The sequence below is a fragment of the Bos indicus x Bos taurus genome, chromosome 14 (genome assembly GCF_003369695.1).
Source record: "Bos indicus x Bos taurus breed Angus x Brahman F1 hybrid chromosome 14, Bos_hybrid_MaternalHap_v2.0, whole genome shotgun sequence".
NCBI lineage: Eukaryota > Metazoa > Chordata > Mammalia > Artiodactyla > Bovidae > Bos > Bos indicus x Bos taurus.
The window spans coordinates 81,283,354-81,307,952 of record NC_040089.1 but is presented as its reverse complement, the minus strand read 5'-3'; the positions used below and the strand labels follow the sequence as shown (position 1 = coordinate 81,307,952).

The window sequence follows — 24,599 nt, the reverse complement described above, 5'->3', positions numbered from 1 at the left end:
CCGCGCTTCCTCTCCGCAGTCAGTGGGTGTTTGTCGAGTTTCCGCGCTTCTTCTCCTCAGCCAGTAGGTGTTTATCACGTTTCCGCGCTTCCTCACCTCAGTCAGTAGGTGTTTGTTTCCTTGCTTCCTCTCCTCAGTCAGTAGGTGTTTGTCGCGTTTCCGCGCTTCCTCTCCTCATTCCCAACTTCTTGAAAGAGTGGGTGACACTCACCGTCTCCATGTCCTCCTGCGCTAAGTCGCTCAGTCAGTCTGCCTCTTTGAGACCCCATGGACTGCAGCCCACCAGGCCTCTCTGCCCAGGGATTCTCCAGGGGAGAACACGCGAGTGGTTGCGTGTCCTCCTCCAGGGCGTCTTCCCGACCCCAGCTCGAACCTGCGTCTCTCACGGCTCCTTCACCGGCGGGCCGGCTCTGCACCACTAGCAGTACCGCGCTCGGCCCCAGGCAGTGCGGAGGGGCCTCTGCTCTGCCTCTGAGGACGAAGCTTGGCTGGGGTGCCAGAGGCCTCTGGGGCCTCAACCGTGCAGTCTGTTGCCTTCAGCCTTCCCCAGGGCTTGTCTGTGTCATTGTGAGTGGTTGGTCATCCTCTCTCTGAAGAATTTTACTGTCCTGGAGCCTTTGATGCTGGCCTCCTGGTCCCCTCTGACCTGTCACCATTGACTGCCTCCCATCTTCCCCTTGGTCTCCCTGGCACACCTCATCTACCTCCATGGTTTCCCCCGCTTCATACACATCTTTAGCCTGTTTGGGTCTTTCTCCTAAATGCCACCCTTCTCTACAGCATCTCTCCGCTCTGCGGTCTCATGGAGCCTCTTCAAGTCCACGAATTCAGACTGAGCGTCTCCTCCCCTTCCCTCCTAGGCCCACTCCTCCGCCATTGTCCACCGCTCAAATGGGGGTCCCTCGTTGTCCAAGCCAGACAGGACAGAGTCACCCTGGACAGAGCCATCATCCCCTTTCATTCATGACACCTGGTCAGTCCCCAAGTCCTGTCCCCTTCCCTGCCTCATGGGTTTTGTGCACTTGGCAGTGTCTCCAGGCCAGCTCAGTGTCAGTTCAGTGTCAGTCAGGACTGCCCCACGTTGACTCCGGTCCCAGCTTTCTGTGAGTTTCATTTGAGACCAGTACTGCCCACCCCCAGGCGCCCTGTATCCGTCCTGTATCAAATGGTCTTTCTAAAATGCAGTGCAATCATGCAGATCTTTTTGGAAGAGTCCACAGTGGGTTCCTGGTTTTTCCTTTTGAGAACAGTGTTGATGTACATGGGAGCTCTGGACTTGCCCTTTACCTCTGTCTTCAGTGTGCTGTCTTATCAGTCACCCACTCCCTCTCCATGTATGATGCACATGTGATGCACACCGTACTCATGCAGTGTGTAAATTCAGGCATGTGAAGCTATTTCCTCACCCTGACTTTCCTCCGTGTCCTTCTCTTGGGTCTGGTCTGACTTCTGTTTTTTCTTAGACTCGGCTGGCAGCCCCTCTCCTGGAGACCACCCAGGCCATCAGCTCCTTATCCTCCAGCAGGGTGGGTGGTCCTCTCCTTTTCTCCCAGAGTTTCCTCATCTCTTCTGTCAGAGCATTTGCCATTCTTTGTTGCAAGAGTCTGCTTGCTTGTCCGTCCTCCACTGGTCTGTAGGCTCCTCGAGGGCAGGATCAGCTCTGTCTGTCCTCTCGTCCTTTGAGCCTGTTCTCTGGACCCAGGGGGGACGCTCAATGTGTTTATGTGAATTCTTGTACAATTCTGGTCAGTGACAATGATCCTCAGGCGTTGAATAAGGTGACAGAGATACAATGTTTAATACAACATGTAAAGAATGAAAAATGAATGTCAACCCTGATTATCAGGGACAGGCACAGTCTTCCAAGTATTTAACAAGTGAAGGTGTAAACTTTCTGGGTGTTTGAGATAACCCAAGCGAGGTGGACTTCTTTTGTTGTTCTGGCCGCCCAGCATGTAGGATCTTAGCTCCCTGACCGGGGATTGAACCTGTGCCCCCTGCATTAGAAGCTCAACATTCCAACTCTGGGACGGCCAGGGGAGTCTCAAACTGGGCCTCTAAGAGAGCCCTTTGATAAACTGACATCAAAGAATCAAGCTGGCATGTTTTGACACCAGAAGCAAGGCTCTGAAGGGACCAGCAGATGAGATTTCTGAGGCCTGCTAGAGTGATGGAGGCTTTGGAGACTAGAGATGAAAAACTTCAAATTGATTTTCTAAAGGAACACGTGCATTCAGAACTCTATAGACAGAGTGACGGTGACATTCTAATAGGGAGCTATTTAACTGCAAATTGTTCTTTGAACTGTTTGGAGACACAGTACATTACTGTGAGATCCAAACATACATTACCTTTTAGAAAAAAATGTGTCATATACACCACATGGTGCTTTTTGTAAACTTTCAGGAGGTTCATCCAAGCCTACTCCTGGGCCCCTGGCATGGTCATGAACCTCAGGTTCAGAATCTCTAATCAAAGATGTTATTCATCCAGCAGGCATTTGGGAGAGTAGGTGGTGATCACCAGGAGCCCACTGCAGTCCAAGAACGCACCTTTTCTCTTTTGGGAGGGTCCCAGTGGACTGGGTGCCATTGAACTTGCAGTTGAAACGCTGGAGGTCATGTCCCTGCTTGAGCACTCATGAGCTGCATGACTTTCTCTCTGAGCAACTGTTTTATTATCTATTAAAAAAGGATAACTAAAATAAAGTTTATGAAAGGATTAACATCTGGAATGTAATTATACTCAGTTTACCTAATCAATTCAAAAACCGTGATTTTAGGAAGGGCCCAGATCTCGTGACGTGCTCCTGCGTTAGAAGCATGCGTGTGGGCTGCATCAATGACTGTCCGAACACATTCACTAAAGCATAGCTGATCGGCAGATGGACCTCTTTAGAAGGTGTGCTCCTGGGTCCATCTCCACTCCTGTTTTATTCAATATTATTAATATCCAGGAAGGCATAGCACACTACTCATGTTTGCTCAGAGACAAGGCTTAATTAAGGATTAGGAAGCCAGAAGTTAGCAATAAGTTGTAGTACACTTGGATATTTTATCTTTGGAAGGAGTGTGCAAAAATAGATGCAAAATGTATCATGTGTGCCCAAAATCATTTGCAAATTATTGTGTGTGTGACACAGAGAGAGAGAGCACGCGTGCTCGAGCACAGAAGAAGGAAAGTTAAAGATGGAAGTGGTGGCTTCATATACTTACAGTGTAGGGACTTAAATGGACAATAAAATCCATCATGAAATTTTCTGCTAAAATACTGTTCAGTTTTATTAAAAGAGGTGTGGAATATAGAACATGTAAGGCAATTGTCACTCTAATATGTGTTATGCAAACCACATTTAGAACAATTGTATATAGTTCTGGGTGCTAGATATGAACTCATTAGCATTTTTTGAGCACATGTATGTATGTGGTGGTGGTTTAGTTGCTAAGTTGTCTCTGACTGTTTGCAACCCCACGGGCTGTAGCCCGCAAGGCTCTTCTGTCCATGGGGTTTCCCAGGTAAAAATACTGAAGTGGGTTGCCATATATATATATTTTTTTGAGCACATATATTGGGCTGGCCAAAAAGTTCATTTGGATTTTTCTGTAAGATGTTATAGAAAAATTATATATATATATGTGTGTGTGTGTGTGTGTATGTATAGTATGTATATATGTGTGTATGTGTATAGAGTATGTATATATATACATATGTGTACACATTCATGTATACATATATTGGGTGGGCCAAAAAGTTCGTTCAAGTTTTTTGGTAACATCTTATGGAAAAATCCATAAAATCCATCCATACTGTAAAATATATATATATATATATATATATATATATATATATATATACACACATACATATATATTTGCACACTATGTTCCAATCTGGAGAAGGCAATGGCACCCCACTCCAGTACTCTTGCCTGGAAAATCCCATGGATGGGGGAGCCTGGTAGGCTACCGTCTATGGGGTCACACAGAGTCAGACACGACTGAAGTGACTTAGCATAGCATAGCATGTTCCAATCACTGTGCTTAGATACTGATGATCATGGTGCTAAAAAAACAGACTTGTTTTCAGGGCGTTCACAGTATAGGCAAGGTGCTAGATGAACAAGCAGGGGATTTTAATTCAATGTTACACTTGCTATAATAGGGGAAGCTTAGGTCCCTGAGGAACCACTTAAGGGGTTTTTAATTCAGACTTAATGGAATCAGGGTAAACTTTTAGAGGCAGTGATGTTTATACCGAAATCCAGAAGCGAAGTATGGGTTAGCAAGGTGCAGGTGGTGGAGGGAAGAAGGTTCCACGTGTAGGTGAAGTGACTTCGGTGGGGCAGAAATCCCGTGCAAGCAATCGAGGGAAGGGGCATGCACCCAGAGCGGGGAGGAGGAGAGAGACAGACCAGAGAAGTGGGTGGAACTAGAACTTCATGCTGCGAGGCTCTGACTGACCCTCAGAGCAGTAGGGAGCTACTGAAGGTTGTAAGCAGGGCAGTGTCACAGTCAGTTTTGTGGAAAGATCAACATAGTTTGGAAAGATCAATCAGTTTTGGAAAGATCAATATAGACAATGGGTTGGAGGGATGGTCAATGAGAGAGAGGGAAGAGAGGGGAAACGGCTTAGGAGGAATCGCTGTAGTATAAGCAAGAAGGGATGGTGGCTCCAGTCAACATGGTAGCAGGCAGATGAGAAGAGAGTCGCATTTTCAAAGCTCAGGAGCTAGAAAGCAAGGAGCACCACGCCTTGCACTGCTGTAGGGACGGCTGCAGGACATGTAACCCGAAGAGAAGTCCAGTGAGCCTCTTCAGCTGTCTCTACATCTTCCTCTCTCCTGGAAGAAAGCTTAGACTGTGCCTGTCTGTCCGAGATGGCAGCAATGGGCCAAATGGGTGGGAGATACAGGGAGATAAATTTCAGCTTGGCACAATGAAGAGCTTTCTAACAGAGCTGGTCCAAGGCAGTGTGTTCTTTGTCACAGAGATGTTTAAACAAAGGCTTGATAAATATTCTAGGGAAAATTACAGAGGTAGGGATGGGGTGGCCAAGCTGGAGGGCATTGACATTTCTTGCCAACTCCAAGATTCTAAGATTCTGGGTATGAAGTTAAGATATCTTACTTAGCTTGGCATTTAATGCCCACTGTGACCCTGCCGTCAGTAGGACAGCCATATGCTCTGGTTTCGCTGTGTCTCTCTAGTGAATGCCCGTCACCTCCTAGTAGCTATTAAGACCACTCAGTGTTCCCTCTCAAAAGACTTCATCTGATAAATTTTTATGATCATGCATATCTTGACTAGTATTCCTGCCTTGTCCTCCGGCATCCTGTTAGATACCCTAAGAACTACTCATACTGCACTTCTGTTACTCTTAGAGGAGACTTTGAAGAAGGAAATGGCAACCCACTCCAGTATTCTTGCCTGGAGAATCCCAGGGATGGGGGAGCCTGTTGGGCTGCCATCTATGGGGTCACACAGAGTCGACACGACTGAAGCGACTTAGCAGCAGCAGCAGCAGCAGAGGAGACCTAGCATTCTGTTGCATGTTGGTTCACTTAAGCCATTTCCTCTGTCAGGAATACCCCTCCTCTTTATATTCTAAATACCTTACTGAGAATATACTTTTTCATAAAGGCCTAACCTAAATGCGCTTTCCAGGTGGTTCAGCAATTAAGTATTGACCTGCAATGCAGGAGGCCTGGGTTCGATCCCTGGGTCAGGAAGATCCCCTGGAGTAGGAAATGGCAACCCACTCCAGTATTCTTGCCTGGAGAATTCCGTGGATGGAGGAGCCTGGTGGGCTGCAGTCCACGGGGTCCCAAAAGAGTTGGACACAATTGAGCGACTAAACAACAGAAACAACCTAAATCAAATGCCAAGTCCGTCACCCAGCTTTCTGATAACTTCATAAGCTGCATTATAGTGCTAAGCGCTGCGTCATGCCAAGTCACTTCAGTCATGTCTGACTCTTTGTGACCCTATGGACCATAGCCCACCAGGCTCCTCTGTCCATGGGATTCTCCAGGCAAGAACGCTGGAGTGGATTGCTAATAGTGCTGAGTATCAGTACATAATGATTTTTATATGTATTTGGTTTTTAATTTTTAAATGAGAGTGTAGTAGCTTTGCCATGTTGTGCCAGTTTCTGCTGTACGGCATGTGAATCGGCAGTGTGCATACATCCATCCCCTGCCCCGTAAACGTCCCTCCCGCCCCAGCCTGTGGCTCCAGGTCACCGCAGAGCACCGACCTGAGTTCCCCCTGCTGTATGGCAGCTTCCCACCAGTTAACCTATTTTATACCTGGAAGTGTATCTTTATACATATTTGACCTCCCTCTGTTATCCCCTAGAAGTCTAGTACAAAGACCTGTGAAAAATAGTCACCCAGTGGTATGAATTATACAATGTTTAAGGCAGTAACCTTTCAGAAGAAAATTCTCATTTATTAAAAGAGTTGTATTTTCATTTTATGATTTATGCATTTTATAGAAAAAATTTAATAAGGGGAATAACAGGGAAAAGATTGTCTGTAATCTTAGTACCTAGAGACCAGCATATTAACATGTCAGTGAATATCCCTTCTATATTCTTTTATGCACATGTAGTCTTAAAATTGGAATCACGAGCATCCTTCTATAGCCTGCTTTTCAGTAAAACATACCAAGTGTTTTACTCCGTCATTGTATGTTTTCAAAAACACGGTCCTCCGTGGGTGCTGACTTCTGCTCCATTCTGTAGCTGTCTCCTGCTCTGTTTAACTAACTCCTCCTGGGGGACATCAGGTTGTTCCTGTCTTTCAGTGTTGCCAGGAATGCTTTGACAACCAACTGAGATGTACATCTTGTTCCCATACATCCATTCTGTGAGGGACATTTACATTTTGTAAAATTGCCAGACAGTTGATGACCAAAAACTGATATTGAGTTGCTTAGAAAACATGCGTTTAAAAAGGGTCTAATTCACTGTGATGCTCAGTGAGTCAGGAAAATGTCTGACTGGAGAAACCAAACTCTCAGGTTCATTAAGGATGTCGCAGAGGTTGTTTGTGATGAAACCTTTGAGGGGATGTGCTTAGTCTCAAGCCCAGAGAATTACTAATTTATTTGCATCTTATTTTTCAAACAGAGATGGACTGTATAATACAGATCCCTGTGGCAAAGGGTAGAGATATAAAGATAAGACATTTAAGAAAATCTGACCAATTATTGGCTGACCACCAAATTTTATTGACCCCAGGTGTGACCTATAGGAAGCTAGATTTAAAAATGCAACCAAGAACTTCAAAATAAACAGGAGAAGACAACTCATAAGCCACACACTGGAGAGAAGACAGAATGCACAGATTTAGTGCAGGGAAGTTGCTAAATAAGCACCAATTAAAAACAAAACAAAGCAAAAAAACCATAAGCCAGTAAGAACAAACCTTGGGGGACAGAGGGGTCTCATACCAGAATTGAAACATTATATTACCTATATGTCCAGTTTTCAACAAAAAAATTACGAGAAATGCAAGAAAACAGGGGAATATGTCACATACATAATTGAAAGAAAGAACCAGCAGAAAATGTCCCTGAGAGTACCCAGGTTATGGACTTAGTAGACAAAGGTTGTCAATCAGCAATTATAAATAAAATTTGTTTAAAGAACTAATAGCAATAATGTGTGATCAAATAAAGAACATCAGTATAAGGGCAATAAAAAAAAATAAAAAGGGTCTAATTTAATTTAAAAACTTCATTTCTACTCTATGTTATATAAATCTGTTGTATATGGGACTTTATGTGTGTGTGCCTAGGTCTCCACTTCTCAGTCCTCTAACGTAATGAAGGAATCTGATTTTAAAATGTGTCAACAATCATGGGCTTGATGCGGAAGTAAGACATAACCAGTAAATACATTTCTTGACTGAAGAATTGAGAATTTGAAATCTAAAAACTTTAGCATCTCTCTATCAGTGTGACACATTTTTATTTCCAAGCTAAATATAAGAAAAATGATGACGTATGTTACAGGATAAAGAGAGTTCTCTGAAAAGAGAAACACTGCCTAATAATATGGTGTCTGGAAAAGATACGTGACCGTGGTCTTAGAATTTTACTCTAAAGAGGATAACTAATCTCCTTAGACACTCAACAAGCAGGTATATCTCCACTGTAGAGTGAAATGTTTTCATCTGAGAAGTAGGTCTTGGTTGGGAAACACTGTGAATCAGTTTGGTGACTTTTTAACAAAATAAATGAAAGATCTTGTCGTGGACTGAATGGTATCTGTCCCCCACCCATTGAAGTCCCGACCCCTAATACTTATGAATGTGACCGTATTTGAAGATAAGTTTTATATTAGTTCAGTTTGGTTCAGTCACTCAGTCGTGTCCGACTCTTTGCGACCCCATGAACCACAGCACGCCAGGCCTTCCTGTCCCTCACCAACTCCCAGAGCTTACTCAAACTCATGTCCATTGAGTTGGTGATGCCATCCAACCATCTCATCCTCTGTCGTCCCCTTCTCCTCCTGCCTTCAATCTTTCCCAGCATCAGGGTCTTTTCAAATGAGTCAGCTCTTCGAATCAGGTGGCCAAATTATTGGAGTTTCAACCTCAACATCAGTCCTTCCAATGGGTATTCTGGACTGATTTCCTTTAGGATGGACTGGTTGAATCTCCTTGCTGTTCAAGGGACTCTCAAGAGTCTTCTCCAACACCACAGTTCAAAAGCATCAATTCTTCAGCGCTCAGCTTTCTTTATAGTCCAACTCTCACATCCATACATGACTACTGGAAAAAACATAGCTTTGACTAGATGGGCCTTTGTTAGCCTTTGTTGGGCTTTTTCATATGCTGTCTAGATTGGTCTTAGCTTTTCTTCCAAGGAGCAAGCATCTTTTAATTTCATGCTGCAGTCACCATCTGCAGTGATTTTGGAGCCCTAAAAAATAAAGTCTGTCACTGTTTCCATTGCTTCCCCATCTATTTGCCATGATGTGATGGGACCAGATGCCATGATCTTTGTTTTCTGAATGTTGAGTTTTAAGCCAACTCTTTCAATCTTCTCTTTCACTTTCACCAAGAGGCTCTTTAGTTCTTCACTTTCTGCCATAAGGATGGTGTCATCTGCATATGAGGTTATTGATATTTCTCCTGGCAATCTTGATTCCAGCTTGTGCTTCATCCAGCCCAGCGTTTCTCATGATGTGCTCTGCATAGAAGTTAAATAAGCAGGGTGACAATATACAGCCTTGATGTACTCCTTTCCTGATTTGGAACCAGTCTGTTGTTCCACGTCCAGTTCTAACTGTTGCTTCCTGACCTGTGTACAGATTTCTCAGGAGGCAGGTCAGGTGGTCTGGTATTTCCATCTCTTTAAGAATTTTCCGTGCATATGGATTGGCTCAAAAGTTCATTTGCATTTTTCCATTACAGCTTCTTATGGAAAAACATGAATGAACTCATCGGCCAAATAGTTGAGAGAGAGATTTTTTATAAAAATTGACTCACCGAGGATGGAGGCTGAGAAGATCATTCATGTATTGTCTGCAAGCTGAAGGACCAGAAATTGGTGGTGTAATTTACTTTTAGTCCAGGGAATTTCAGGGCTAATGGTATAAGTCCCAGTCTGAATCCCCAGGTTTGAGAACCAGGAGCACCGATATTGAGGAAGGAGGTGGGTGCCCCAAATCAAGCAAAAAGAGCAAATTCACTCTTTGTCCCTCTTTTTTTCTGTTCAAGCCTGAGTGTATGAAGTGGTCCAGATCAATATTGTTGAGGATAATCTTTACTCAACCAATTCAAACGCTCAGCTCTTCCAGGAACACCCTCACAGACACCTGGACAAATGTTCTGCCAGCTATAGGGCTGTCCCTTAGCCCAGTCACATCAATTAACCATCATAAGGATCTTTATAGAGGTAATCAAAGTAAGGTCCAGTGGGCCGTCACCCACTGTGACTGCCATCCTTGTAAAAGGGGAAATTTGACACAGAGACAGGGAGGAAGGTAATGGAAAGAGACACAGAGAGAAGATGGCCATCCTCGGAGCCGAGAGGAGGGGGCGGGATCAGACCCTAGAGGGACCCAACCCTCTGACACCTTGGTTTTGGACATCTAAGCCTCCAGCCCTGAGACACAATAATTTGTGTTAAGTCATCTGGTTTGTGATACTTTGTTATGGCTTAATACAGATTTAAATTAACACCAATTTCATGAAAGCATAATTCCCTTTGTGTGGTTTCAGCAGATAACAACCACATAACATTATTCTGCTCTTCTGTCACCAGAGATGATGATGTTGTCCCTAGGCATGACAGCAGATGGAATGTCGCTGTGTCAGTCAACAAAGCATTTTCTGACTGATCTCCTTTGACCCTGACTGTAACAGATGAGCATTCTTTTCCTTTCTCTGGCCTTACCACGTGGCCTGCAGGATCTTAGTTCCCTGACCAGGGACTGAACATGGGCCCCGACACTGGGAGCAGGGCGTCTTAACCACTGGACCACCAGGGCAGTCCCGAGATGAGCGTTCCCCCACCTCTGGTTTAGGGGTAGGAACAGAGGTTCAGAGAGGCCAAGCGAATTATTCAAAGTTGCACAGCTCAGAAGTGGTAGACCTGAAACTCAAATATTGGCCTTTGGATACTAAATACCATACGATTTTAGTGAAAACTTGATGCTTTTCACCTTTGTGGACGTGCCAAATATCATCTTCCCTCTTTAAAATTTGAAAAGACTTTGAGTTGTGGCATGCTGAGCCAGATTTTTTTTTCTTTCTTCTCCTAAATCCCCTGAGAATGAATAATCCCACTTGTTGGAAGACCTCTGATGGCTGAAGACATCTACTCCACCCATGTCTTTATTATCAAATATTTATCAGGAATTTAGGCGCCCGTGTTTATGTGCACAGAATATCTCTTCTCCACTCAGAAGCTTTGTTTACTGACAAAATGGACTTTCTTGGGACCCAGTTTGATTACTGACAAATCCAACTGCAAAACTTTGGACATGTTGGATATAATTGAGTTTTTCCATCATTAATTTTGCTCAGATATTAATTCAACATCATGACGTGAGGCGCGCCAAACAATTTCCAGGAAGCTGCTTGACTTTAGTCAGCAGGAACAAATGCAAGATTATTGCACTTTTTCCTTGGGTGACCTAAGCTTGTTCTTGGCACCCGTGAGTGCAGAGCACTGGTTGTCTTAGCGTTTCAGTGGCTTCTACCCAGGGGACTTATTAGTTTTGAACCTTGGGGATAATTCCTGAAGAATGTAATTATTTTCCTCCCCGAAAGAACAAAATGTTGCTTGTGTTGGGCTATTCTTGTTATGGGATAAAACCAGCAGTTCCCAAATTATGGCATCATAAAGGTCTGTAGGTCGGGCTGTCAGATTCAGGAAAAGACAAGCAAACCAAAATAGATAACAGTAACCTTTCCTACCCCGCTCCAGGATGTCCCAGTTAAATTTCAATTGCAAATAAACAAGAAATACTTCTTTACTATAAATGTGTCCCCGATATTGAAAACACTAAAAAAAAAAAAATTTGTCTCTGGCAACCTTACCTGTAAAATTAAATTGGGGGTAGAGTACTGATAATTTATCAGTAATTCAAAAGTCTATGAAAACTGTCCATTTACCTAAGTGAGACTTCAGAGTTTCCTGAAAATGTTAAATTCCTTGATTTTGGTTGGGATTTTCTTTGACCCAGCTCCAAAGCACCAGTCATCTCACGCTGAAACCATAACTATATTACCATTTTTGATGACCTGTATTCCAGGGATCATGCAAAGTGCATATATTATCTCATGTCATCCTCAAAATCAGAGGCTGGAGAACCATAGCCTGCAGCCAGATCTGATCACTGGTTATTTTGTAAATAAAATTTTGTTGAAACACAGTTACCTCCTTGTTTTCTGTATAGTTTGGGGCTGCTTTGATGTTACAACAAGTTGAGTAGTTGAGATAGATCATTGTATGGCCCACAAGACCTAAAATATTGATTATTTGGCCCCTTTCAGGAAAAGTTTGTCTACACTGGTTCAAAACCATCCTGTGAAGGAGTTGCCTGTGTTCTCATTTTTAGAATGAAAGCATAGAGACCCACAGGGCTCGTAAGTGGGTAAATTCTCACGGGGCTTCCCAGGTGGCTCAGTGGTAAAGAATTTGCTTGCCAGTGCAGGAGACAAAGCAGGTGTGGATCAAATCTCCGTGGGGAAGATCCCTGGAGGAGAGAATGGCTTCCCACTCCAGTATTCTTGCCTGGAGAATCCCAGGGACAGAGGAGCTGAGCCCACGGGGTCGCAAAGAGTCGGACACAACAGAGCAACTGAGTGTACCTGCACACAAGGTCTCACCACGCTTAGAATTCAAGCCAAGTTCTGTCGAATTCCACAACTTCTGTTTTGAGTATAGCTGACGCTAGGGCTGACGGTCAGTTATGTGTATCCTTCAATGGCTTTAACAATGGGGAAACTGATTTCTGATTTCTTATTGAATATTGTCCATCTCAAAGACAAGGCAGATTGCATGGGGTAGTGGTTAAGCAGCCAGGCTCTGGAGCCACATTGCTTAAGCCCCAGATCAACCCCCTAATTTCTCTGTATCTCAATTTCTATCCCTGTAAATTACAGAGGATGATAACACCTATATGCATGACTGTTATTGGGGTTAAGTGAGACGATGTCTAAAAAATGGGAAGAGCATTTGACGTGTGGGTCACAGGGCGTTTATTATTTTTATTTCAAATTATTACTTCAAAATAAGGGTGAAATAAAGAGTCTGAATAAGTTGGGAGCATTTGCCACGGTTGGTTGACAGAGCAGCTCAGCCAGACGGCTCGGAGAGCACGGTGGCCCCTGCTTGTCAGATCCCAACGAGGAGAGACAGCTGTCTGGCTTCTTCATATCGGCATGTCTTATTTTATTTGCTTTATGGTGCTTCAGAGGTAACGTCATTTTTTTTTTTTTTTTGGTCAACTGAAAGTTTATAGCAACTCTGTGTGGAACTAGTCAAGGGGCACCATTTTTCCAACAGCATTTGCTCAGACACACAGCATTTGCTCTGTGTCTCATTTTGGTAATTCTTGCAGTATTTCAGGTTTTTTCATTATTACTATATTTGTTATGTGATCTATGATCAGGGATCTTTGATGTTACTGTTGCAAAAAGATTATGACTTGTGGATCACTCAGGTGACAGCATTAGCAATCGTGTGTTTTTGAAGGTAATTATTTATTTTTGAGTGCACTGGGTCTTTGTTGCTGCTGGGGGCCTTTCTCTGGTTGCACGGAGCAGGGACTGCTCTTCACTGTGGTGCACAGGCTCAGTACCGCAGCTCTCGGGCCCTGGACCGTGGGCTTCAGGAGCTGTGGCCCTGGGGCTTAGTTGCTCTGGGATGTGTGGGATCTTCCCAGACAAGGGATCAAACCCGTGTCCCCTGCATTGGCAGGATTCTTAACCACTAGACCACCAGGGAAGTCGAGTCATAATGTATTTTTAAACTAAGATATACACACTGATCTTTTTCCTTTTATTATTTTACTTATTTGCCTGTGCCGCACAGCAGGCAGGATCTTAGTTTCCCAACTGGGGGTCAAACTCAGGCCCCGTAGTGAAAGCCCTGAGTCCTAACACCTGGATCGCCAGGTAATTCCCTGCACATTGATTTTCAGATATAATACTATTGCAGACTTGATGGGCTACGGGAGAGTGTCAGCACTGTTTTTATTTGCACCAGGAAACTAAACAGTTTGTGTGACTTGCTTTATTGAGATATTTGCTTTGTTGCAGTGGTCTGAAACCAAACCCACAGTATCTCCGAGGCCTGCTGGAAAGAGCTGTCTTTGTTCTGAGCACGCCTTGTAGCGCTTGGTTGGCCGTGTTTGCCTTGGGACGGCGTGTTGTGAGATGTTACAGCGTGTTCGTCCAGCGCTCATTGGACCTTAAACCCCTTATTACTACTACCCTGGATATTTATAGTCCTAATATCCACTGCCAGTGGCTCCAAATTGACTAAAAATAGAGCCAGGCTGCCAGAGAATGACCTTCGTGTATAACACAAGACAGGCAATTGTCCTCAGAAACATCTCAATCTGTAATTTAATCTCACGAAAAAGCTGGAAAAAAAGCAAAGTATATTTTGTGTATGGAGTCACTATGAATAAAATCTTTATGCAGAGCATGCTAAATATATTAGAATAGATTTGATCTTTAGAAGAGATTAGGAGATAAAGTCGTTCCCTGAGAGTAGTGGGAGTGGAAAGGCTTGAAAAGACTGGAAAAATTTGTGACATTATATACAAACTGTTCAAGGGTTAAGTCAATATGTAGTAACTAGAGACATGGCCAAAATTCTCTAAGCCAGGCTTCAGCAGTACGTGAACCAAGAACTCCCAGATGTTCAAGCTGGATTCAGAAAAGGCAGAGGAACCAGAGATCAAATTGCCAACATCCGTTGGATCATAGAGAAAGCAAGAGAATTCCAGAAAAACATCTGCTTCATTGACTACGTTAAAGCCTTTGACTATGTGGATCACTACAAACTGTGGAAAATTCTTAAAGAGATGGGAAATACCAGACCACCTTACCAGCCTCCTGCAAAACCTGTATGAAGGTCAGGAAGCAACAATTAGAACTGGACATGGAACAATGGACTGGTTCCAGATCGGGAAAGGAGTATGTCAAGGCTGTATATTGTCACCCTGCCTATTTAACTTATATGCAGAGTACATCATGAGAAATGCCAGGCTGAATGAAGCACAAGCTGGAATCAAGATTTCTGGGAGAAATATCAACAACCTCAGGTATGCAGATGACACCACCCTTATGGCAGAAAGTGAAGAAGAACTAAAGAGCCTCTTGATGAAAATGAAAGAGGAGAATGAAAGAGCTGGCTTAAAACTCAACATTTCAAAAACTAAGATCGTGGCATCTAGTCCCATCACTTCATGGTGAATAGATGGGGAAACAGTGAGAGACTATTTTCTTGGGCTCCAAAATCACTGCAGTTGGTGACTGCAGCATGAAATTAAAAGATGCTTGTTCCTTGGAAGAAAAACGTTGACAAACCTAGATGGCATATTAAAAAGTAGAGTTATTACTTTCCTGACAAAGGTTCGTATAGTCAAAGCTATGGTTTTTCCAGTAGTCATGTATGGTTGTGAGAATCAGACCATAAAGAAGACTGAGTACCGAAGAATTGATGCTTTCAAATTGTGGTGGTGGAGAAGACTCTTGAGAGTCCCTTGGACAGCAAGGAGATCAAACCAGTCAATCTTTAAGGAAATCAGTCCAATTTTCCAATTGGAAAATCAGTCCAATCAGTCCAATATTCATTGGAAGGGGTGATGCTGAAGCTGAAACTCCAACACTTTGGCACTTGATGCGAAGAACCGACTCATTGGAAAAGACCCTGATGCTGGGAAAGATTGAAGGTGGGAGGAGAAGGGGACGACGGAGGATGAGATGGTTGGGTGACATCACTGTCTCAATGGACGTAAGTTTGAGCGAGCTCCAGGAGATGGTGAAGGACAGGGAGGCCTGGTGTGTTGCAGTTCGTGGTATCACAAAGAATTGGACACGACTGAGCGCCTGAACAACAACAGAGACATGGCCAAGACTGCTGGAGACTTCGCTTTGCAAAAATGAAGTGGCGTGAGCGTGCACGGCCATTATCAGCAGGGTTTTGCAATTTCCTGGTGTGTCTTAGGGGCTTCCCTGGGGGCTTAGCAGTAAAGAATCCGCCTGCCAATCCAGGAGACACAAGTTTGATCCTTGATCTGGGGAGACCCCCTGGAGAAGGAAATGGCAGCCCACTCCAGTATTCTTGCCTGGAGAATCCCATGGACGGAGGGGCCTGGCGGGCTACAGTCCATGGGGGTGCAAAAGAGTCGGACATGACTTTGTCCCTAAACAACAAAGAGTGTCTTGGGTTCATGGAACAGAAGCCAGAAAGTAGCATTATTTGTCTAGGGCTGGGATTTCGCCATCCTCTAGGATTTAGAAAATTCTTGAGAACTCTGGTCGTAGAGGCGGAGGAAGTCCCTGGCAACCTTGCTGCCATTTTACGGCAAATGAAGCCGCCGGACAGCCGCCCAACCCCTCTTCCCCTCTGTCTCAGTTCCCCACAGTCGGGTATGCTTCCCTTCCCATCTCTTCAGAGTCTTCTTCCTTTGTTAATCTGCTGAACCAACAGTAACTGTTGAACAGTAATCTGCTGAACCAACAGGCTCCGGGGATAAGAGAGAAGAGGCGTGGACTTGGTTCCTAATCTTGTAGCGTTTACAGTCCTTTGGGACAGGCGCACATGCCTGGAATTACATGCTGAGCCTGAACTCTCAGGCCAGCATTTGAGACACACCAGCTAACCAAGAAGATGGGCTTATGCCCTAAAGAACCATCTTGCCTGAGTTACTCATAGAATCTGGACTCCTCTTCTACTAGAAGGGGTGGGAGTGAAGTCAAACATATCCTGGGTTCCCATCAGCCCCTGGACGGGTGTGTTCATTTCTTCCTCCCTGCAGTCAGGCACAGGTTGGCCCAGTCTGGATGCTCCTGTGAGCCAAACAGAGGTATTTTAGTTTAATGCTCATTATGTGGGAAGCAGGGTTTCCAGAGATGGGCCATTATGTATAATTAAGCCTATAGGCCACAGCCCTGTAGTAATTAACGTGTGTGTGTGTATGCATGCGTGTTCAGTCATGTCCGATTCTTTGTGACCCCATGGACTGTAGTCTGCCAGGCTTCTCTGTTCACAGGTTAACTCAGAAGGACAAGGTTCTTCCCGAGAATTAATAGGGGAGATGAGACTAAAACTAAGCTCCAAAAAGCAGGTAGACATATTGGGAAAAGAGTCTTTCCTGCAATAGGCATGTAAATAATGATAATAATAAAGGTTCTTACTTGTTACAGTTAGGGTAGAGTGTTGCAGTGGCACGGTGTAACGGTCTGGGGAGAAAGAGAATAAAGAAGCAGAAGGTATGGTCAGGAAGGCCTCTCTCTGAGCCGAGAACTGAAGGCTCAGTGAAAGCAGAAGTCTGATGAGTTAGTATCCAAACTCAACCAGCAAGGCAGAGGTAGCCCTGAAGTTTGAACCTGGGTTTGTCTGACTTTGAGAACCCTTTTCATTAAATCTTAACCAACAAGGAATTATACTTGCTCTCAACATGATTACATTTAACTACGCTGTCCTCCCATGAAGCAACTTGGACAAGAATAAGGAGAGAAATCAATTTATTCGTTCTTTACCCATTCTGATCATTCACCGTGGATTAGCCATGGTGTGCCTGCAAGTGCAAAGTGCAGCTGTGGCTGATGCCCCCAGGACTGCTGAGCAAAGCATTGTTAGCCCGGAGCTGGGGTGATGCAACCGGAGCCCACAGGCTCTTCAGATGCCTCTCAATGCCCTCTTTGCTCCAAAGGGTTCCTGCCCTCATTAGAATGCGAGGCATGTGCGTCCCTCTTGTTTATCCTTTCATTCCTAGGCAAACACAAGTCTAATAAAGAGGCAAACAACTGTGTCCAGGTCGTAAGTCCACTCGGGAAGGTGGATATTTTGGGGAGGTTAGGCTGATGCCAGCAGGTGGCCATTGCACTGTGAACTCTGAACGTCATTCAGCTCCGTGAGGTTCAAGGGTAGTATTGCCTGCAGTGCTAATTACTCGCTGCAACCCACTGCCAAGGGAGGCCGAGCAAGTTGGAATGTTAGAATTGGCAGCCATCTTTCTTGGGTATTTAGAGTTCTGTCTGCCTGGAAAATGCAACTGATTTGGATGGAGAGAGTTTAACAGTTTCGGTGCCAGATGCTGTGGAGCCTTCAGGAGATGTTGGTGGGGCAATCCCTGTCCTCGAGGAGCTTTCAGTTTAGAAGGAAGGGCTTCTGACCTAGCAAACAACGGAGGAGGCAAGGTGCGGTGAAAAGATCAGGGAAATGGAACCGTTCAGACGCTTTTCTCACCATTACCGTATAGTCTTGTGTAAATTATTTCATCTTTCTGAGTCTTGCTTTCTTCCTCATAAAAATAGGATGCTATAGCTATTTCACTCAATATGTCAGCAAATTTGGAAAATTCAGCAGATATGCAGATGACACCACCCTTATGGCAGAAAGTGAAGAGGAACTAAAAAGCCTCTTGATGAAAGTGAAAGAGGAGAGTGAAAAAGTTGGCTTAAAGCTCAACATTCAGAAAACGAAGATCATGGCATCCGGTCCCATCACTTCATGGGAAATAGATGGGGAAACAGTGTCAGACTTTATTTTGGGGGGCTCCAAAATCACTGCAGATGGTGACTGCAGCCATGAAATTAAAAGACGCTTACTCCTTGGAAGGAAAGTTATGACCAACCTAGATAGCATATTCAAAAGCAGAGACATTACTTTGCCAACAAAGGTCCGTCTAGTCAAGGCTATGGTTTTTCCTGTGGTCATGTATGGATGTGAGAGTTGGACTGTGAAGAAGGCTGAGCACCGAAGAATGCTTTTGAATGCTTTTGATACTGTTGAACTGTGGAGTTGGAGAAGACTCTTGAGAGTCCCTTGGACTGCAAGGAGATTCAACCAGTCCATTCTGAAGGAGATCAGCCCTGGGATTTCTTTGGAGGGAATGATGCTGAAGCTGAAACTCCAGTACTTTGGCCACCTCATGTGAAGAGTTGACTCATTGGAGGAGACTCTGATGCTGGGAGGGATTGGGGGCAGGAGGAAAAGGGGACGACAGAGGACGAGATGGATGGATGGCATCACTCACTTGATGGACGTGAGTCTGAGTGAACTCCGGGAGTTGGTGATGGACAGGGAGGCCTGGCGTGCTGGGATTCATGGGGTCGCAAAGAGTCGGACACGACTGAGTGACTGAACTGAACTGAACAGGATTGGAAGAGATCAATTTCATTTGAATCCCAAATAAGGGCAATGCCAAAGAATGTTCAAACTACTGTACAGTTTCGCTCATTTCACATGCTAGCAAGGTTATACTCAAAATCCTTCAAGCTAGGCTTTAGCAATATGTGAACCAAGAACTTGCAAATGTATAAGGTGAATTTAGAAAAGGCAGAGGAACCAGAGATCAAATTGCAAACATTTATCAGATCATAGAGAAAGCAAGGGAATTCCAGAAAAACATCTACTTCTACTTCATTGACTACCCTAAAGCCTTTAACTGTGTGAGTCACAGCAAACTGGAAAATTCTTAAAGAGATGGGAATATCAGAGCACCTTACCTGCCTCCTGAGAAATCTGTATGCAGGTCAAGAAGCAACAGTTAGAACTGGACATGGAACAATGGACTGGTTCCAAATCAGGAAAGGAGTAAATCAAGGCTGTATATTGTCACCCTGCTTATTTAACTTATATGCAGAGTACATCATGAGAAACGCTGGGCTGGATGCACAGCTGGAATCAAGATTGCCAGGAGAAATATCAACAACCTCAGATATGCAGATGATACCACTCTAATAGCAGAAAGCAAAGAGGAACTAAAGAGCCTCTTGATGAGGGTGAAAAAGGAGAGTGGAAAAATCTGGTTTAAACTCAACATTCAAAAAAGTAAGATCATGGCATCTGGCCCCATCACTTCACAGCAAGTAGATGGGGAAAAAGTGGAAACAGTGACAAATTTTATTTTCTTGGGCTCCAAAATCACTGTGGACGGTGACTGCAACTATGAAATTAAAAGACGCTCGCTCCTTGGAAGGAAAGCTGTGAAAAACCTAGACAGCGTGTTAAAAGCAGAGACATCTCTTTGCTAACAAAGGTCCGTCTAGTCAAAGCTATGGTTTTTCCAGTAGTCTTGTATAGATGTGAGAGTTGAATCATAAAGAAAACTGAGCGCTGAAGAATTGATGCTTTTAAACTGTGGTGTTGGAGAAGACTCTTGAGAGTCCCTTGAACAGCAAGGAGATCAAACCAGTCCATCCTAAAGGAAATCAGTCCTGAATATTCATTGAAAGGACTAATGCAGAAGCTGAAGCTCCAAGACTTTGGCCACCTGATATGAAAAACCAATTCATTGGAAAAGACCCTGGTGCTGGAAAAGATTGAAGGCAAGAGAAGAAAGGGGTAACAGAGGATGAGATGGTTGGATAGCATCACCGACTCAATGGACATGAGTTTGAGCAAACTGGGAAATGGTGAAGGACAGGGAGGCCTGGTGTGCTGCAGGTCAGAGTCAGCCAGGCCTGGGCGACTGACACGGGCTCCCAGCACACGGGAACTGTTCCTGTGCTAGTGTCATTACTAGGGATAGACTGTGGTGTGCGCCAGGCCAGGAACCGCTATAGAAATACTGCTCTTGCCTCCGACACTCGGTGATGTTTGTTCTTAGCACTGGCATCTCATCGACAGTGTTATAGATGGGTGAAACAACGGGGCCATTGTCCATAGTGAGGTCACATGAGATCAACTGTAAAAACAGGAGTTTCAGAATTTTTATCAAGTCTCGGGAAGAAGGGGAAACAGCTGCAGGAAGGGAGGAAAGCCTGAGAAAAGGAGAAGACAGGGTCTTTTGCAAAATACTTTGTCGCAAGAGGCCACAAGCTATGTCTCTGACTGAGATTTACCCAGCTCCAAACCTAGAGGGCATACAGAAGCAGCTGCTTTGATCAGATAACACAAGAAAAGCACATGAGTATAATGATCCCAACCTGTATTTGGTGCCGAAGTGAGGAACTGTGCTTTACAAAATCTGTTCTGTTTCTAAACTGTTAAAGGCCCTATGGGATAAAACCCTCAACTGCCCTTCAAGGGTGAGATTAGAGGAATTTCTTTTAAAAGTAATAGAACATAGCATCATGGACTATAGCAAGAACTGTTTATTAATAGAAGCTGGACTCTGGTTAGGCAGACCTGAGTTTGAATAAACTTGTGTGAACTTGGGCAAACTACTCAAATTTCTATGGGCCTCTGTCAAGAGGAGAAACCACTATGTACTTTGCAAGGCTGAGAGAATTCACGGAGCTCATTCCTGAACAATGTCCGGCACATCCTAGGGGCTCAGTAGATGGCAGCTGTTGTTCTCAATAGTGAACGCTAGGCGGATTCTTTTGCTTAATCCCTGCAATAACCCCATGAGGAAGGTACTGGGATTCTCCCATTTTTACGAGGGCTAGAGGTTTTCTACCTCAGGCAAGGCCACACAGCTAGCAGGCAGAGTCACCACTCCAAACAAGCCTGAGAGCCCAGGATTTTCGTAATGAACAAGTTGTATAACATTGCTCATAAGAGCAACAGAAGTTTAGCGGGTCGACAGAAGGCCCGGAACTTGAATTCTCTTGCATAATACCCCAGTGGCAAGCCGAGGTTATTGCGCTCCAACTTTGCAGTGGCTCTCTGTTTACAGGGGGTTGTAAAAGACCCCCAATCTTGCCCTGGGTCTTGTATAAGACCCCCTGGTCTTACCCTGGGTCTTGTATAAGACCCCCCGGTCTTACACTGGGAGAGGCAATGTAAGATCAGCCTGCCTTTGGCTCTCTTCTAGCTCCGTCCGGAAGTAGATTCCTTCATCTCTCGCTTAAGTCAACCAAATGATTTGTGAAAGGTATTCTCCTTTTCTTAGCCTAGCCCTGACCATGTTCCCTTTAATTGTGTGCCTACATGCATGCTCAGTCCTGTCCGACTCTGGGACCCCATGGACTGTAGCCCGCCAGGCCCCTCTGTCCTTGGGATTTCCCAGGCAAGAACACTGGACTGGGTTGCCATTTCCCTCTCCAGGGGATCTTCCCCATCCAGGGATTGAACCTGGATCTGCATTGGCAGGCAGGGTCTTTACCACTGAGCCAGCTGGGAAGCCCTTTGATTGATATAAATTAAATTGCACATGCCATAGGTGTTATATATCTATCTACACCTGTCTATGTCTATATGTATGTTTCTTTCAGGAGATGAAATAGTAAGAACAAAGTGTATTTAGGATCCTTACTGTTCCTTTGGATTTATTCAGGAAAAATAAAACCAAGCTTAGTTATTTAATTGAGTAGCTCTTTGCTGGTCATTACATGCAGAGAGAACTCAGCTCCCTAAGAGTTTTAAGAAGAGAGAAACATAATAGATGCCTAGAGTTGGAAACGGAGAAGGCAATGGCACCCCACTCCAGTACTCTTGCCTGGAAAATCCCATGGACAGAGGAGCCTGGTGGGCTGCCGCCTATGGGGTCACAGAGAGTCAGACACGACCGAAGCGACTTAGCAGCAGCAGCAGCAGCAGCGGAGTTGGAAAGGACCATACTTGTTGTATAGTCAACCTTCCTTTAAATTTAGATACCTTAAAAGACCAACCTTTTCTTGAATAGTAACCATGAGTTCATTCCTTGTAAGAGAATTCTGGGAGCATGGATGGCTGGAGAGTTTGTTTTATTAGGAGATAAAACATGCTTCTCTGGACCTTCCAGTTTTGCTCAGGGAAATGCAATGCCCTTCAGATATCCGCGAAGGAAAATCACACCCACCTTCTCCCATCGTCCACCTAAAGCACCAGGATGCTCAGTCACAGGCTCCTCAACCACGGGCCAGAAGGGGAGCCGGTTAAATCGCCCTCGTCTAAATATTAGGCGGAGTGAGCCTTTTGAAACAGACACGGAATCCCGGCACTGCCTGACTCCCATCGCTGCAGCGGCTTCCCATCCCACCCGCCGGGAGCACAGCGGCCCCCTCTGCCTGCGTGGTCCTCCCAGACGCGGAGCTCGAGCCCCTCTCTACGGTGGTCCGCAGGTGCCCCCTCGTCTCGCAGCCACTCCAGCCGCACTGGTCTTTCTGGGCACGTGGACTGTCCTCCCCCAGGGCCTTCCCACTGCTGTTTCTCCCAAGAGACGCCTGATTCTGCCGTCTGTCCATCCAGACTTTTGTCAGGAGTCCTCTCTCCGGGGACACTTGTTCCCATCCAGCTGAAAACAGCTCCTCCCGTCCCGCTCTGTTCTCTGCTCTGCTTTGTCTACTTTATCAGGAATCCATTACCTGGATTATATTCTATTTCTCTCCCTCTAGAATGTGAGACCCATGAGGCAGAGGATTGGCTTTTTGTTTTCCCCCCACTTTTTTTGTTTGTTTATTCATTCATTCGGCTACACCAGGTCTTAGCTGTGGCATGCGGTGTTTTTTTTTTAATTCATTTGTTTGTTTTTGGCTATGTTGGGTGTCCGTTGCTGCACAGGCTTTTCTCTGATTGCGGTGCGTGGGCTTCTCACGCGCTGGCTTCTCTTGTCCGGGACCCGGCTCTGGAGGCTGACCCGGCTCTGGAGGGGGGCGCGGCTCTAGAGCGCGGGCTCTCCTAGCGTGGTCACGGGCTCAGTACTCGTGGCCACGGGCTTAGTTGCTCCGCGGACGTGGGGTCTTCCTGGATCAGGGGTCGGACCCGCGTCTGCTGCAATGGCAGGCGGATTCTTTACCTCTGAGCCACCAGGGAAGCCCGAGGATCTGTTTTGTTCACTTTGCATTTCCGGTGCCATATACATACTAAGTGCTCAAAGTTTGTTAAATAAATAAACGGATACGTGAGCAAATGAGTCAATGCACTGGGCGACAGGGCCGCCCGTCACTCGGTCACGCATCTCCCCGCGCTGTCTGTTTGCAGTGACTTAGACGAGACATCCCGAGGGAAAACGGTCCCGATGGCGTCCAAGCAGCACAGCGGAGCTGACCCTTTTTCCTCTCGATCTGAGCTAGTTGCTTATTAGAGAAGCCTAAGGAAAAACGGGCTTCCCTGGTGGCTCAGCTGGTAAAGAATCCACCCGCAATGCGGGAGACCTGGGTTCAATCCCTGGGTTAGGAAGATCCCCTGGCGAAAGGAAAGGCCGCCCACTCCAGGATTCTGGCCTGGAGAATTCCATGTATATTCTGTGGGGTCACAAAGAGTCCTACACGACTGAGGGACTCTTACTTTCACTTTCAAGGTAAAATGAGGTTATTTAGAGTTGTGGTCAAGCAGGGGCTCCTATAGAACTTGCAGATAACAAAAACTCCTGGCTTTGGGGGAGTTTTTTTTAAGACCCAATTTTCTTGTTTTTAAATACTCAATTTTCTTTCTTTCTTAAAACATTTTGTCTGCATGGCATTTAGGATCTTAGTTTGCGAGCCTGGGATCAAACCCACACCCCCTCCATTGGAAGTCTTAACCACTGGACTATCAGGAAAGTCCCCCAGTTTCTTTTAACGACAATCGTTTTCAATTCTGGTCTCTCCTAGTATGAAGTTATATAACCGAATTTTGTATTCTATTGTATTCAATATTGTATTCAGTATATGAAGAATGTTATCCCAGACAGATCTAGCTATTTTTTTTTAATCTCTTGACTTCAAACTGTCAAGATATTTTTGAATTTTGTTCAGTCCAGGTCCACAGTGTGTGGTAGCTAGCTGTCACTGAATTATTGCATTCAAGAATATATGCCATATCCCATGATTTAGGAATCAAGAAGCTATCATCTCTGTCACCCCCATAGAAGGCCTAGGAATCTCGAGAAGGGACAGTGAAATAATGTTTATGAAAACCTTCCATTTCCACAATCTTGTTTGCCTAGAGTAACAGCTAGGAGGGGTTGGAAGAGAGATCCTGTCTTAATTCTGCTGTCCAAATCTCATGCGCATAAATACAATCTCAGTAGCATAATTGGCAGAGATC

The 24,599-nt window shown here is 44.9% G+C and overlaps 1 protein-coding gene across 8 annotated transcripts in view; it reads left to right on the top strand.

The window, feature by feature from the left end:
- The window catches only part of ENPP2 (ectonucleotide pyrophosphatase/phosphodiesterase 2), a 135,458-nt gene that overhangs the window by 2,649 nt on the left and 108,210 nt on the right, over positions 1-24,599 (top strand). The window lies entirely within an intron of this gene.